We start from the raw sequence: 16003 nt of genomic DNA, 5'->3' as shown, positions 1-16003 counted from the left end.
TCCCGGTCAGTTGGGTCCGTAAATCTTTGACATACCGTATATTCCTATAATCATTTTTACTCTGGATAAAATCCTTCAGGAGATCCGGCGTGGTGTCTTATTGGGAGCCTTGGCTGCACTGAACCCGCGGCCGGCTGCATTCTTAGTCATTACCCGTCCAGGAGCCGTTTCCAGCGCGGTCCGCACATTTGACGACGGTCCGGAACATTATTATTATTATTATTATTATTATTATTATTAAAGTTATTCTTATACTTATTCTTCTACTGCTTCTTCTTATTATTAATATTACTATTATGTGTTGCTGGGATGAATGATGACAGGGCAAACCGGAGTATCCGGAGAAAAACCTGTTCCGCCTCCGTTTTGTCCAGCACGAATGTCACATGGAGTGACCGGGATTTGAACCACGGAACCCAGCTGTGAGAGGCCGGCGCGCTGCCGCCTGAGCAACGGAGGATATACTGTAAAAATTCTAATTTAAAATTTCACCCCTTTTGGGTTCCCCTTAAGTGGAGTTTCCAAAAACAAATCACCTATGTTTCTTTACATTTACAGGAGATTCCAAACACCCACTTTTTACGTCTGTAACATTTTACGTTCCCAAGATAATCTTTCAAAAAATTCACCCCAATTTGTCACTTCTGTTTAACCGCCATTAATAGGATTTTCCAAAAACTAAAAAAAAATACGTGTTTCTTTATTTTTAAAGGAGATCCCATATACAAATTTTCAGTTCTGTAATATCTTCCGTTTCTGAGATATATGTATCCTCATTAAAGGAATTCAACCCATTTTTTACCCTTTTACACCCCTCCTATTGGGATTTACAGGAAACAAAAAAATACGTGTTCCTTTATTTTTAGAGGAGATTCTAACTACCAATTTTTACATCTGTAAATTTTAAAGTTTTAAGATGTAGACACATTCATTTTAAAAAATTCACCCCCCTTTTCACCCCTCAATATTTGGATTTTCCAAAAACGAAAAAATACGTGTTTCTTTACATTTAAAGTAGATCCCAAATACCAATTTTCAGGTCTGTAATATCTTCGGGTTCTGAAATATAAGTAGCCTCATTAAAGGCATTCAACCCATTATTCACCCTTTTACACCCTTCCTACTGGGATTTTCCGAAAACAAAAGAATACGTGTTTCTTTATTTTTAAAGGAGATTCTAAATACCAATTTTTACATCTATAAACTGTAACAGTTTTGAGATATAGATACACTCATTTTAAAAATCACCCCCTTTTCACCCCCCCCATTAATTGGATTTTCCAAAAACAAAAAAATACGTGTTTCTTTATTTTTAAAGGAGATCCCAAACACCAATTTTCAGGTCTGTAATATCTTCAGTTTCTGAAATATATGTAGCCTCATCAAAGGCTTTCGACCCCTTTTCCACCCCTTTTCACCCCTCCTATTGCGATTTTCCGAAAACAAAAAAATACGTGTTTCTTTATGTTTAATGAAGATTCTAAATACCAATTTTTACATCTGCAAAGTTTAAAAGTTTGGAGATATAGATTCACTCATTTTAAAAATTCACCATATTTTCACCCTCCCATTAATTGGATTTTTCAAAAACAAAAAATACGTGTTTCTTTATTTTTAAAAGAGATCAAAAGTACCAATTTTCAGGTCTGTAATATCTTCAGTTTCTGAGATATAAGTACTGGTATACTGATTAAGGGCATTCAACCCATTTTCCCCATTTTCACCCCTTTTCACCCCTCCTATTGGGATTTTCTGAAAACAAAAAAATACGTGTTTAATTGTTTTTAAAGAAGATTCTAAATACCAATTTTTACATCTGTAAACTTTTAAACTTTCGAGATATAGACACACTCATTTTAAAATTTCGCCCCTCTTTTCACCCCCTTAGCGAAGGAATATCCAAAAATCCTCTCTTAGGGAGCACCTACATCTTAATATGAATATATCCCCAAAATTTCATTTCGTTACGTCCTGTAGTTTTGGCTCTGCGATGATGAATCAGTCAGTCAGTCAGTCAGTCAGTCAGTCAGTCAGTCAGTCAGTCAGGACAAGTTATCTATATATATAAAGTAGCTTGTCCTGACTGACTGACTGATTCATCATCGCCGAGCCAAAACTACTGGACATAAAGAAATGAAATTTTGGGGATATATTCATATTAAGATGTAGGTGCTCGCTAAGAGAGGATTTTTGGATATTCCTTCGCTAAGGGGGTGAAAATGGGGGTGAAAGTTTAAAATGAGTGTGTTTATATCTCAAAACTTTAAAAGTTTAGAGATGTGAAAATTGGTATTTAGAATCTTCTTTAAAAATAAGGAAACACGTATTTTTTTGTTTTCAGACAATCCCAATAGGAGGGGTGAAAAAGGGTGAAAAAGGGGTTGAATGCCTAATCAGGATACCGGTGCTTATATCTCAGAAACTGAAGATATTACAGACCTGAAAATTGGTACTTTTGATCTCTTTTAAAAATAAAGAAACACGTATTTTTTTTTTTTGGAAAATCCAATTAATGGGAGGGTGGAAAGGGGGTGAATTTTAAAAATGAGCGAATCTATATCTCCAATCTTTTAAAGTTTGCAGATGTAAAAATTGGTATTTAGAATCTTCATTAAAAATAAAGAAACACGCATTTTTTTGTTTTCGGAAAATCGCAATAGGAATCGTGAAAAGGGGTGAAAAAGGGGTTGAATGCTTTTAATGAGGCTACTTATATCTCAGAACCTGAAGATATTACAGACCTGAAAATTGGTACTTTGGATCTACTTTAAAAGTAAAGAAACACGTATTTTTTCGTTTTTGGAAAATTCAAATATTGGGGGGTGAAATGGGGGGGCGAATTTTTTAAAATGAGTGTGTCTACATCTTAAAATTTTAAAATTTACAGATGTAAAAATTGGTAGTTAGAATCTCCTCTAAAAATAAAGGAACACGTATTTTTTTGTTTCCTGTAAATCCCAATAGGAGGGGTGTAAAAGGGTGAAAAATGTGTTGAATGCCTTTAATGAGGATACTTATATTTCAGAACCTGAAGATATTACAGAACTGAAAATTTGTATATGGGACCTCCTTTAAAAATATAGAAACACGTATTTTTTAGTTTTTGGAAAATCCAATTAATGGCGGTTAAACAGGAGTGACAAATTGGGGTGAATTTTTTGAATGGCTATATCTACAGAATATCTTGGAAACGTAAAATGTTACAGACGTAAAAAGTGGGTGTTTGGAATCTCCTGTAAATGTAAAGAAACATAGGTGATTTGTTTTTGGAAACTCCACTTAAGGGGAACTCAAAAGGGGTGAAATTTTAAAACGAGAATTTTTACAGTATATCTAAAAAAACTTAACATGTTACAGAAGTGAAAAATGGTATTTTTTATCTCTATTAAACATAACGAATCGTGTATTTTTAGTTTTCGGAAATACCACTTGGGAGGTGGGGGGTTGGAAAAAGTGACTGAAAATGGTGTTGAATTCTTTTAATTAGGCTACTGATATCTCAAAAATGAAGATGTTACAGACGTGAAATTTGATATTTGCCATCTGCTTTAAAAGTGAAGAAACACGTATTCTCGGAAAATCCAATGAAGTGGGGGGGGGTGTGTGTGAAAGAATTGAAAATTTAATTGACTTAATTGTATGAGAATGCATACATCTAATAAAAACTAAAGTTGTTACAGACGTGAAAATTCGTATTTAGATCTCCTTTAAAAACAAAGAAAAACGCGTTTTGGTGGGGAAACCATCTTGGAGGGTGGGAGTGTAAAGGAGTTCAATTCCTTTCATGGGGACACATAAATCAAAAACTGAAGAAGTTAGAGTCGTGATAATTGGTATTTGGAAGATCTTTTACTATTAAAGAAACAAGTATTTTTTGCGGGAAAATTCACTTAGGAAGAGTAGTGTGAAATGAAGTGAAAAAATTAAATTATTTTTATGGGGATACTTATATCTCGAAACTGAAGGCAATAGAAGTGAACATTGGTGTTTGTAATCTCCTTTAAACATAAAGAAACAAGCCTTCTTTTAATTTTTTTGGGGGGGGGGCGGGGGGGGCGGTAAATAAACTTAACGGCGGTGGGGTGTAGAAGGAGGTGAGACCAATTGATTTTACTTTTCTTAATGTACTTATAAGTATCCTCCGTTGCTCAGGCGTCAGCGCGCCGGCCTCTCACAGCTGGGTTCCGTGTTTCAAATCCCGGTCACTCCACGTGACATTCGTGCTGGAAAAAACGGAGGCGGGACAGGTTTTTCTCCGAATACTCCGGTTTTCCCTGTCATCAGCCCTTCCAGCAACACATAATAATAATAATAATAATAATAATAATAATAATAATAATAATAATAATAATAATAATAATAATAATAATGTTCCGGACCGTCGTCAAATGTGCGGACCGCGCTGGAAACGGCTCCTGGACGGGTAATGACTAAGAATGCAATCCGGCCGCGGGTTCAGTGCCGCCAAAGCACCCAATATGACACCACGCCGGATCTCCTGAAGGATTTTATACATATTAAAATGATTATAGGAAAAGATGGCAAAGATTTACGGACCCAACTGACCGGGAGGAATACCTGAGCCTAGACCGGGAAGTACGAAATCGATTGCTGGAAAGGAAGATTGAAAAATGGGAGGAAACGTGCCGTAATCTAATAGAAAACGAGTCAGATCGGGAATTTCGGCGGATTATATATCTAAAACAATAAGCATTCAATTATAAATTTCAGTATAATACCGTAGCGAAGCACGGGTATCTTGCTAGTTTTATATATATAGACTAGCATGGTACCCGTGCTTCGCAACGGTATTATACTGAAATTTATAATTGAATGCTTATTGTTTTAGATATATAATCCGCCGAAATTCGCGATCTGACACGTTTTCAGCGAGAATCCACCAAAATTCCCGATCTGACTCGTTTTCTATTAGATTACGGCACGTTTCCTCCCATTTTTCAATCTTCCTTTCCAGCAATCGATTTCGTACTTCCCGCGCTAGGCTCAGGTATTCTTCCCGGTCAGTTGGGTCCGTAAATCTTTGACTTACCGTATATTCCTATAATCATTTTTAATCTGGATAAAATCCTTCAGGAGATCCGGCGTGGTGTCTTATTGGGAGCCTTGGCTGCACTGAACCCGCGGCCGGCTGCATTCTTAGTCATTACCCGTCCAGGAGCCGTTTCCAGCGCGGTCCGCACATTTGACGACGGTCCGGAACATTATTATTATTATTATTATTATTATTATTATTATTATTATTATTATTATTATTATTATTATTAAAGTTATTCTTATTCTTATTCTTATTCTTATTCTTCTTCTTCTTATTATTATTACTATTATGTGTTGCTGGGATGAATGATGACAGGGAAAACCGGAGTATCCGGAGAAAAACCTGTTCCGCCTCCGTTTTGTCCAGCACGAATGTCACATGGAGTGACCGGGATTTGAACCACGGAACCCAGCTGTGAGAGGCCGGCGCGCTGCCGCCTGAGCAACGGAGGATCCTTATAAGTACATTAATAACAGTAAAATCAATTGGCCTCACCTCCTTTTACACCCCACCGCCGTTAGTTTTTACTGCCACCCCCCCCCCCAAAGAAATTAAAAAAGGCGTGTTTCTTTATGTTTAAGGGAGATTACAAACACCAATGTTCACGTCTATTACCTTCAGTTTTGAGATATAAGTATCCCCATAAATATAATTTACTTTTGTCACTTCATTTCAAACTACTCCCCCCCCCCCCTACGTGAATTTTCCCGCAAAAAATACTTGTTTCTTTAATAGTGAAGGATCTTCTAAATACCAACTATCACGACTCTAACTTCTTCAGTTTTTGATTTATGTGTCCTCATGAAAGGAATTCAACTCCTTTACACTCCCGCCCCCCAAGATGCCTTCCGCCCCAAAACGCGTTTTTCTTTGTTTTTAAAGGAGATCCAAATACGAATTTTCACGTCTGTAACAACTTTAGTTTTTATTAGATGTATATATTCTCATACAATTAAAGTCAATTAATTTTTCAATTCTTTCACCCCCCTCCCCCCGCTTCATTGGATTTTCCGAGAATACGTGTTTCTTTACTTTTAAAGCAGATTGCAAATATCAAATTTCACGTCTGTAACATCTTCATTTTTAAGATATCAGTAGCCTAATTAAAAGAATTCAACACCATTTTCAGTCACTTTCACCCCCCCTCCACCCAAGTGGTATTTCCGAAAATTAAAAATACACGTTTCTTTATGTTTAATAGAGATAAAAATACCATTTTTCACTTCTGTAACATGTTAAGTTTTTTAGATATACTGTAAAAATTCTCATTTTAAAATTTCACCCCTTTTGGGTTCCCCTTAAGTGGAGTTTCCAAAAACAAATCACCTATGTTTCTTTACATTTACAGGAGATTCCAAACACCCACTTTTTACGTCTGTAACATTTTACGTTCCCAAGATAATCTTTCAAAAATTCAAACCAATTTGTCACTTCTGTTTAACCGCCATTAATAGGATTTTCCAAAAACTAAAAAAAAAAAATACGTGTTTCTTTATTTTTAAAGGAGATCCCATATACAAATTTTCAGTTCTGTAATATCTTCCGTTTCTGAGATATATGTATCCTCATTAAAGGAATTCAACCCATTTTTTACCCTTTTACACCCGTCCTATTGGGATTTACAGGAAACAAAAAAATACGTGTTCCTTTATTTTTAGAGGAGATTCTAACTACCAATTTTTACATCTGTAAATTTTAAAGTTTTAAGATGTAGACACATTCATTTTAGAAAATTCACCCCCCTTTTCACCCCTCAATATTTGGATTTTCCAAAATCGAAAAAATACGTGTTTCTTTACATTTAAAGTAGATCCCAAATACCAATTTTCAGGTCTGTAATATCTTCGGGTTCTGAAATATAAGCAGCCTCATTAAAGGCATTCAACCCATTATTCACCCTTTTACACCCTTCCTACTGGGATTTTCCGAAAACAAAAGAATACGTGTTTCTTTATTTTTAAACGAGATTCTAAATACCAATTTTTACATCTATAAACTGTAACAGTTTTGAGATATAGATACACTCATTTTAAAAAATCACCCCCTTTTCACCCCCCCCATTAATTGGATTTTCCAAAAACAAAAAATGCGTGTTTCTTTATTTTTAAAGGAGATCCCAAACACCAATTTTCAGGTCTGTAATATCTTCAGTTTCTGAAATATATGTAGCCTCATCAAAGGCTTTCGACCCCTTTTTCACCCCTTTTCACCCCTCCTATTGCGATTTTCCGAAAACAAAAAAATACGTGTTTCTTTATGTTTAATGAAGATTCTAAATACCAATTTTTACATCTGCAAACTTTAAAAGTTTGGAGATATAGATTCACTCATTTTAAAAATTCACCCCATTTTCACCCTCCCATTAATTGGATTTTTCAAAAACAAAAAAATACGTGTTTCTTTATTTTTAAAAGAGATCAAAAGTACCAATTTTCAGGTCTGTAATATCTTCAGTTTCTGAGATATAAGTACTGGTATACTGATTAAGGGCATTCAACCCATTTTCCCCATTTTCACCCCTTTTCACCCCTCCTATTGGGATTATCTGAAAACAAAAAAATACGTGTTTCCTTATTTTTAAAGAAGATTCTAAATACCAATTTTTACATCTTTTAACTTTTAAACTTTCGAGATATAGACACACTCATTTTAAAATTTCACCCCTCTTTTCACCCCCTTAGCGAAGGAATATCCAAAAATCCTCTCTTAGCGAGCACCTACATCTTAATATGAATATATCCCCAAAATTTCATTTCGTTACGTCCAGTAGTTTTGGCTCTGCGATGATGAATCAGTCAGTCAGTCAGTCAGTTAGTCAGTCAGTCAGGACAAGTTATTTTATATATATAGATATATATAGATATATAGATTGTTTCGTGAGTTCCTTATCTTTCAGAGGGAACCTACAAGAGAAAAGCATAGATTGATTTACAAACACTGACAACGGGGAAACAGACTCTACTAACGACTAAAAATTGCATTCTTTACTATTAAAAAAAAACCTTACCAGAAATATGATATATCCTTTGAGGTGCCTCTACGGAACGTGCAGTTGATTGTTGCACATATAGGCGGCATAATTTATGCAGTTAATTTATCAGATACAGTGCAATAAACCAAGATAAGAACACACCATAACCAGCATAAACCGTAAAACACGGGCATATATACTATGGCGTAGCTATTTTGCCTCGGCACCGCCTAGAGCGCTGTAGCAGGACGTGTTAGCCACTCTATAGTCCTCTTTCTAGCTCGTTGGTTTCATTCTTCTAAAGACTATACTCAAACGTGGAATAAGGAAAAAAGCAAAGCAATGTCATCCCCGTACAGGCCATGAAGGCTCTTGGACGGTCGGAACCGTAACCTTGGCACTTGTTGGGGTAGACTGGTTAGCTCTATGTCCGACCCTTGGCTCCTAGGAATTATACTGATTCTCATTTTTGCTGTAGGCTGAGTCAACTTCAGGGCCCTGTGTACCTCCAGGGCTGTAGGCATACCTTAATTAAGGCCACAGTCGCTTCCTTCCTACTCCCAGGCCTTTCCTATCCCATCGTCGCCATAAGACCTATCTGTGTCGGTGCGACGTAAAGCCGATTATAAAAAAGCATAGTAGGTGTTGGTTAGTTCTTACATTCGCTAGCATAACGGGCCCACTGCTCGCCTTCAACACTGAATAAGATACAATCCCCTCGAAGCGGAGTTGTCATCCTTAAGTTTTTGACTTCCTGGTGGAGAATCGAACCCACGTCCATCCGGGTGAACCAAGCATGCCTTTACCACCTTGACCAGGCTGCCCTTTGAATGTGAAATAAATAAATAAATAAATAAATAAATAAATAAATAAATAAATAAATAAATAAATAAATAAATAAATAAATAAATACATGTGAGTGCACTCAGGTGTTTGAATAGGATGGAAAGTAACTCGGATACTCTACATTCCTATTCCAATGATATAGACGTTACAATAGTAATCATCCTTGGTTTTCTTGTTTTCATACTCCTTATTGACTATTACTAGGTTGTCCGGCTCCATGGATAAATGGTTAGCGTGCTGTCCTTTCGGTCACAGAGGTCCCGAGTTCGATTCACGGCAGGGTCGGGAATTTTAACCATCATAGGTTAATTTCCCCGGCACGGGGAGTGGGTGTATGTGTTGTCTTCATCATAATTTCATTCTCATCACAACGCGCAGGTCGCCTTCGGATGTCAAATCAAAAGACCTGCACCTGGCGAGCCGAACCCGTCTTGGGATCTCGCGGCACTACAATTCCCTCGAAGCGGAGTTGTCTTCCTTAAGTTTTTGACTTCCTGGCGGAGAATCGAACCCACGTCAGTCCGGGTGAACCAAGCATGCCTTTACCACCTTGACCAGGCAGCCCTTTGAATGTGGAATAAATAAATAAATAAATAAATAAATAAATAAATAAATAAATAAATAAATAAATAAATAAATAAATAAATAAATACGTAAGTAAATAAACACATTGCTAGGTTTATTCAACCAGCAGCATGGATTATATTATTCGTTAATACAACCTTAATCAGAACTGGTAAACATAGCACCTACCATGCAATAGCATTCTCCTAACGTTGGATGAAACACTGAAAACTTACGGAAGACAACTCCCCTTCGAAGGGTTGGTATGTTATTCAGTACTGAAAGCAAGCCCGTTACACCGGCTATGCTTTTTTATTTTAATTTGCTTTAGGTCGCACCGACAGAGATAGGTCTTATGGCGACGATGGGATAGGAAATGCCTAGGAGTGGGAAGGAAGCGGCCGTGGCCTTAATTATGGTAGACCTACAGCCCCAGCATTTGCCTGGTGTGAAAATGGAAAACCACGGAAAACCATCTTCAGGGCTGCCGACAGTGGGGATCGAACCCGCTATCTCCCGGATGCAAGCTCACAGCTGCGCGTCTCTAACCGCACGGCCAACTAGCCCGGTCCGGCTATGCTGATGTGAAAGAAATCAGTCTGTTCTGATAGTGATGTAACATGTGCATGATTTTAAATAAATTCTTTGTATTGTTGTTAAGGTGAGTTAAGGTGAGGCGTATAAGGTGCTCGTAATTTTCCTGGAATTCAAGATTTCGATCTCCCATCAAGATGTCAAGAAGTTTAGAAATTCGATTTCTACTATTAGAGGGACACAGGGCCCTGGGGCTCATTTAGCCTGCAACATAAATGAATACCAATTTACTTCCTCGGGCAAAGGGGACCGTACTCTACCCTACATGCTGCCAAGTTACAGACTGTGGTGTAGTGAATGCACGTCGTCGAGGTATTACCATTCTTACCTTACTGCCAAACAGTGGCGGCTGGTCGTATCTGAAGCTGGGTGTTGCACCAACATTTTCAATGTCACATTTTTTATAGCTTACAGTAACAAGAAACTTTATTATCGTTTAAGGAGGGACGTATGCGATGTTGTGTCAAAAATGCGATTTTTTGAAAACGGTGTTATTATTTACTTAGATAGTTTGACAATACATTCCCAAAGTTTCGTGATGATATTCAGCCTAAAAGTGTGTCAAAAGTAATATTTTGTTTCGACATGCATAAGGTCACGCCCCCTTCGTGGTAGTCATCATGACATAAACTGAAATATTTTGTTCGTTTGGACGGGCAAAAGTTGAGAGAATTCTTACTGCGCGATAAAGAAGGCTGTGACAACTTCCTCTGTATTGCCGCGTGTGCATAGCCCACTTCCGCTGTAAACAGAGTTGCAAATTGTTGTTGTTGCCAGATTATAAACCAATTTCTGAAGTGAGCGGAGTGAGTGAGTTTTATTACTTTTGTGGGTTTCTTCGCCTTTTATAATGCCCAGATTTAGTCCGAGAGTTTTTAGAAAAGTGAAGAAGGCCCGAATTTTACGAATTTGAAATGAAAATACAAACGTCGTGTGCCAGGAACCAACTCATGACTCTGAAAATTCACCTGTGAACAGTGGTAGTGCATCAAAGAAGAAACTTGGATCTCGTATATCCTCAGAAGACAGCACGGGACGTAAAGCAACTAGTGGTTACAGATTTATAGATTTAGGAATTCTGAGCAGTGTTATATCTTCTTCTTGTGCATGTGCTGTTTGTGGAAAAACATAACTGAAACTCTTTGTCAGTGAAGACAATATCGGTGTAGTACGCAAGTTACATCTATTTTGTGAGAACTGTCAGACTGATATACCATTTTTTACATCTACCTCACACAATAAGGTTTTTGAAGCAAATTTGAGGTTATGCTATGCCATGAGATGCATTGGGGTGGGGAGGGAAGGCACAAATTTGTTTTGTGGTTTGATAAACATGCCACCACCATCAAGCAGGTTCACTACCCTCAACAATCACATTCTTGGTGCCCTAGAAATAGAAAGAAAAGAGAGTATGGCTGATGCTGCTAGAGAAGTAGTTATCTTGAACAGGGAACTTGTAGATAATGATTGTCCTGCTACTGATCTGGCCGTTTCATGTGATGGTGCTTGGATGAAGCGTGGCCACACCTCCCTTCATAGATACTGGAACAATTCTTGATCTTCAGGTAATGAGTAAATACTGCAGTGCATGTGCCTTGTGGAAACCATCTGAAGATAAGGTGAAAGAAGAAAGGTGGTTGGAGAAACATAAAATGTTTTGTGCCCGAAACCATTCAGGTACGAGCGGTGGAATGGAACCTGCTGGTATGAAACTAATTTTTCATCGGAGCCAGACACTTCACAATGTAAGATACACAAGGTATTTAGCAGATGGGGATTCATCTTCTTTCAAATCTGTATTTGAAAGTGAACCTTATGGTTCAGATGCTCCAATCAAGAAACTTGAGTGTGTAGGTCACATTCAGAAAAGGATGGGTGGTAGACTGCTGAAATTAAAGCGTGAACTGAAAGGCAAAAAGCTTGAAGATGGGAAACCACTTGGAGGCTTACACAGGCTCACAGATAAAGACATACACAGTCTGCAGGTTTACTATGGAAAGGCCATAAGAGACAATGTTGGAGATGTCAAAACCATGCAAAAAGCAGTGTGGGCAATATTTTTTCACAAGCTCTCTACTGATGAACATGCAATACATACGCTTTGCAGCATAACCTGGTGCAAATATAAACAAGCACAGGCAGAAGGAAGATCATATAAACATAAACACAATCTTCCTGAACCTGTAATAAATGCCATCAAGCCCACATTCCGGATTCTAGCACACCCAGATCTGTTAAAAAATGCACCCATGGCAAATCTCAAAACGCGAATGAGAGTTACAACCAGTTAATATGGAAAAGGTGTCCAAAAACAACATTTTCTGCTTCTGATGTTTTTAAAATTGCTGCATATGATGCATGTTTGATGTTCAATGATGGAAATAACGGAAGAATCAAGGTCCTTGAAAGGCTTGGTTTTGATGCTGGTGCTTACACGCGGACAATTCTGGGAAAGATAGACGACCAACGCATTGCTGCTTCAGAACTATCAGGGGAAATGCTCATCAAAGAGTCCAGGCAAATGAAACAGGTGAAAAGGAGAGGTTTAGAAGAGTCACAAAAAGAAGAGGAATGTGGTTATGGCCAGCATTAGTTGTTTGTTTCTGGTAAATAACCTTCCAAATTTTCTTTCTTCATTTCCCGTAAATTGCATATTGCAACATATACGGAACATTTTCTCCTAAACTAATTGGGCTATTCTACTGAAATTTGGTACAGTTATTTCAAATAACTAGGTCTACAATACCCCCGGACAGTTTTTTCTAAATAAATTTGGAAAGAAATTATGCATTTATATATACCTATAAAACAGGTCAATATTTTTTCCTAGAATTGAAAATATTATTTATAAAAAACAAGAACATTCTGACTAATTCTGTTCGAGAGAATTTTTCAACTGCTTTCTTACAGTCTATATACAAAAGTTCAAGTTTATAGCAAAGACAGTTTTTGAGTGAATGTTCCTTACATCGTGACAAACTTTTCTAATTTTGAATTTTCAGAATTTGAAAAATATTAAATATTATCTTTTCATATTAATGGAAAACATTCCTCTGACACCTATTTATGTGTATACAAGGTTTGGTAAAGCTAACTCTAAAATGCCCTGAGTTATAATAAAAATGCTGTTATGCTGTAATATCGCATACGCAGGGACGTATCCCACTCTGACGAGTCTAGTGTCAGCCCTAAGACGAAACGCCGGTTAATAGTGCAAACGCCTGAAAAGCCTTACATCTGATATGTTTTTGACATGCTCTATTGGTGAAAAATATCGAATTCCCTCCATGGGAATTTGGAATTTTCCATTCGGAATTGCTAGGCGGGCAATAATTCCACTGTGGAGATTTATCTCCCGTATGCAGTTATAAGACTGTGCCTCATATATAGGCTTATGATAAGCTCACCTGCATACACCCAGCGTCAGTGCGTAGGGTGTGACACATGCCACTCTGACGAGTCTAGTGTCAGACCTAAGACGAAACGCTGGTTAATAGAGAAAACGCCTGAAAAGCCTTACATCTGATATGTTTTTGACATGCTCTATTGGTGAAAAATATCGAATTCCCTCCATGGGAATTTGGAATTTTCCATTCGGAATTGCTAGGCGGGCAATAATTCCATTGTGGAGATTTATCTCCCGTATGCAGTTATAGCTCACCTGCGGCGCACGCATACTTGCAACACGCACCGTCGAACACACACGGACGACTCGACGCATCTTTTCGCTTTTTTGCGGCCGGGTGGCCCTCATCTATAGCTTGCTACCCAGTCGACCCTCAAAAACCAAGGCTGACGCCTCGTTGGCAGTCGTCATGTACACATGTATCATATCCGACATTGCTCCTACCATCTCCGAAGATGACATCTGTATCGCCATCCGCTCCGGCGGCTACCGCCTCCACGCCGCCTATCGCCTGTTAGACGGCGCAAGCTCCACACCATCGTCAGTGATTCTTCTGTACCTGCTCACGACAGTGGATCAGCAAAAACTCCTTGACTACGGCGTGTCCATTCATGACCGTTTCTACCCCGTGGACCCCACTCCTTCATCTATCCTTAACCAGCTTTCTGCCAACCCTACCATTGTCCCAGTGGTCCATATGCCACTGATCACACCATCGCACCAACCCACATCGACTTCCTCTCCCCTCTCCCCTACCACGACTATCACCACCACGACCTCTACCTCGACACTTTTGTCCTCCCCGCACATCCCCGTTACTCTCGTTACAACTTGCCATCCATCGCCTATTGTGACCTCCTCCCTCCCACTCGCTACAACGCTCATTCTTCTCCCCTTCCCAACAACCCCTTGACATCCGCCGACACGCCGCCGCCATCGCCCTCAGACAACGTCGCAGCAGCACCATCGCAGCAATCACCGCCTCCTCTTCCCAGCTGTGTGATCCGCGGACTTGATCTTTCGATCTCCAGCGAGGACATCATGCAGGAACTACACGCCACCGGAATCCCAGTCCGTAGTGCGTGTCGCATCCAGACCAGTTCAGGTCCAACATACATGGTTCGTCTCTTCCTCCCGACTGCCGCCGACGTCCAGCAACTCATTGCCACCGGAGCTATCCTTCATCAGCATCGCTACAGAGTAGAGCCTTCTCGTTCACCCCCTCCACCGGCACGCTCACCATCCCGCACCACCTCTCGTCGCCCCCGGCCGACCCCTCCTCCTGTTCCACACCCACAACCCGTGTGTCCGCCCCCACCTCCAAATAGCTTCTTCCGTCAACCCTTTCCAACACCTGAACTTTTCCGACTTCTCACCACCTCCCTCTGGAATATTTCCACCACCCTTCATCTCCTCACCCTTCAACTACAACCTGGAACTCTTCACCCTTTATTCACGTCCCAATAATAATACCCTCGCGCAGCTCTCCTTTTCTACTTCTACACTTCGCTTTCCCATCTTCCTCCTCTTTCGCTTCTCCCGATTTTCCCACTTCACCCGGCCTGAGTGAGGGCGTAACCCTCAAAGAGGTCCGCCCCGCCTTTCAGGCGGGGAATGAAAAAACTGAGTCGAGTGACGAGTCTAGTGTCAGACCTAAGACGAAACGCTGGTTAATAGAGCAAACGCCTGGAAAGCCTTACATCTGATATGTTCTTTTACATACCAGTAAATCTACTGACACGAGGCTGACGTATTTGAGATCCTTTAAATATCACCGGACTGAGCCAGGATCGAACCTGCCACGTTAAGGGTCAGAAGGCCAGCGCCTCAACCGTTTGAGCCACCTTAACCTGGCACAGTTACTTTTACCTCACTTGAACAAAAATTTTCCGTCCTGTTTTTCATTGAAGCAAGATGTTGGTAATATTGTGGGTGGTCTGGTATGGCGTGGAAAAGAAATTACCCAGCAAATTGGCCCTGCGGTTAGGGTCGCGTGGCTGTGAGCTTGCATTCAGGGTATAGTGGGTTAGAACACCACTGCCTGAAGCCCTGAAAGTGGTTTTCCGCGGCTTCCCATGTTCACACCAGGCAAATCCTGTGGCTGTGCCTTAATTAAAGCCAAGGTCGTTTCCTTCCAACTCCTAGCCGTTTCCTATCCCATTGTCGCCGTAACGTCGGTGAAACGTAAATGAAATTTGTAAATTAAAAAAAATGAAATTAATTAGCTTTTCGAGAGGAGAGAAAGTAGGAATGGAGTAATCTCCGCAGAGTGACGCCATCTAACGGGGACATTTGGAACTGTTTCTCGGTAGAGGACTTGCTAGTCTCGTGCAACTCCCTGATACCGATACAGGCGAGCGTGCTACCAGATGCTATGCAGGCTTAGGCTGGTCCCTGCTGAGGTACATCGCACCGCGCTGTCCGCTAGGGAGTTGCCGCAGGAAAGCAAACCCCCTGAGTTTGATTCGAAGCCAGCAGCGTTTGTTGGTCCCATACGAAGCATTAGTACAGCGAACGACCGAAGATGGTTGATTTTAACATGTTTTCGAATACATATTAGGTTTAT

This window comes from Anabrus simplex, chromosome 2 (genome assembly GCF_040414725.1).
Source record: "Anabrus simplex isolate iqAnaSimp1 chromosome 2, ASM4041472v1, whole genome shotgun sequence".
NCBI classification, from domain to species: domain Eukaryota; kingdom Metazoa; phylum Arthropoda; class Insecta; order Orthoptera; family Tettigoniidae; genus Anabrus; species Anabrus simplex.
The sequence above is the reverse complement of the archived record's forward strand: the minus strand, read 5'-3'. Positions refer to the sequence as shown.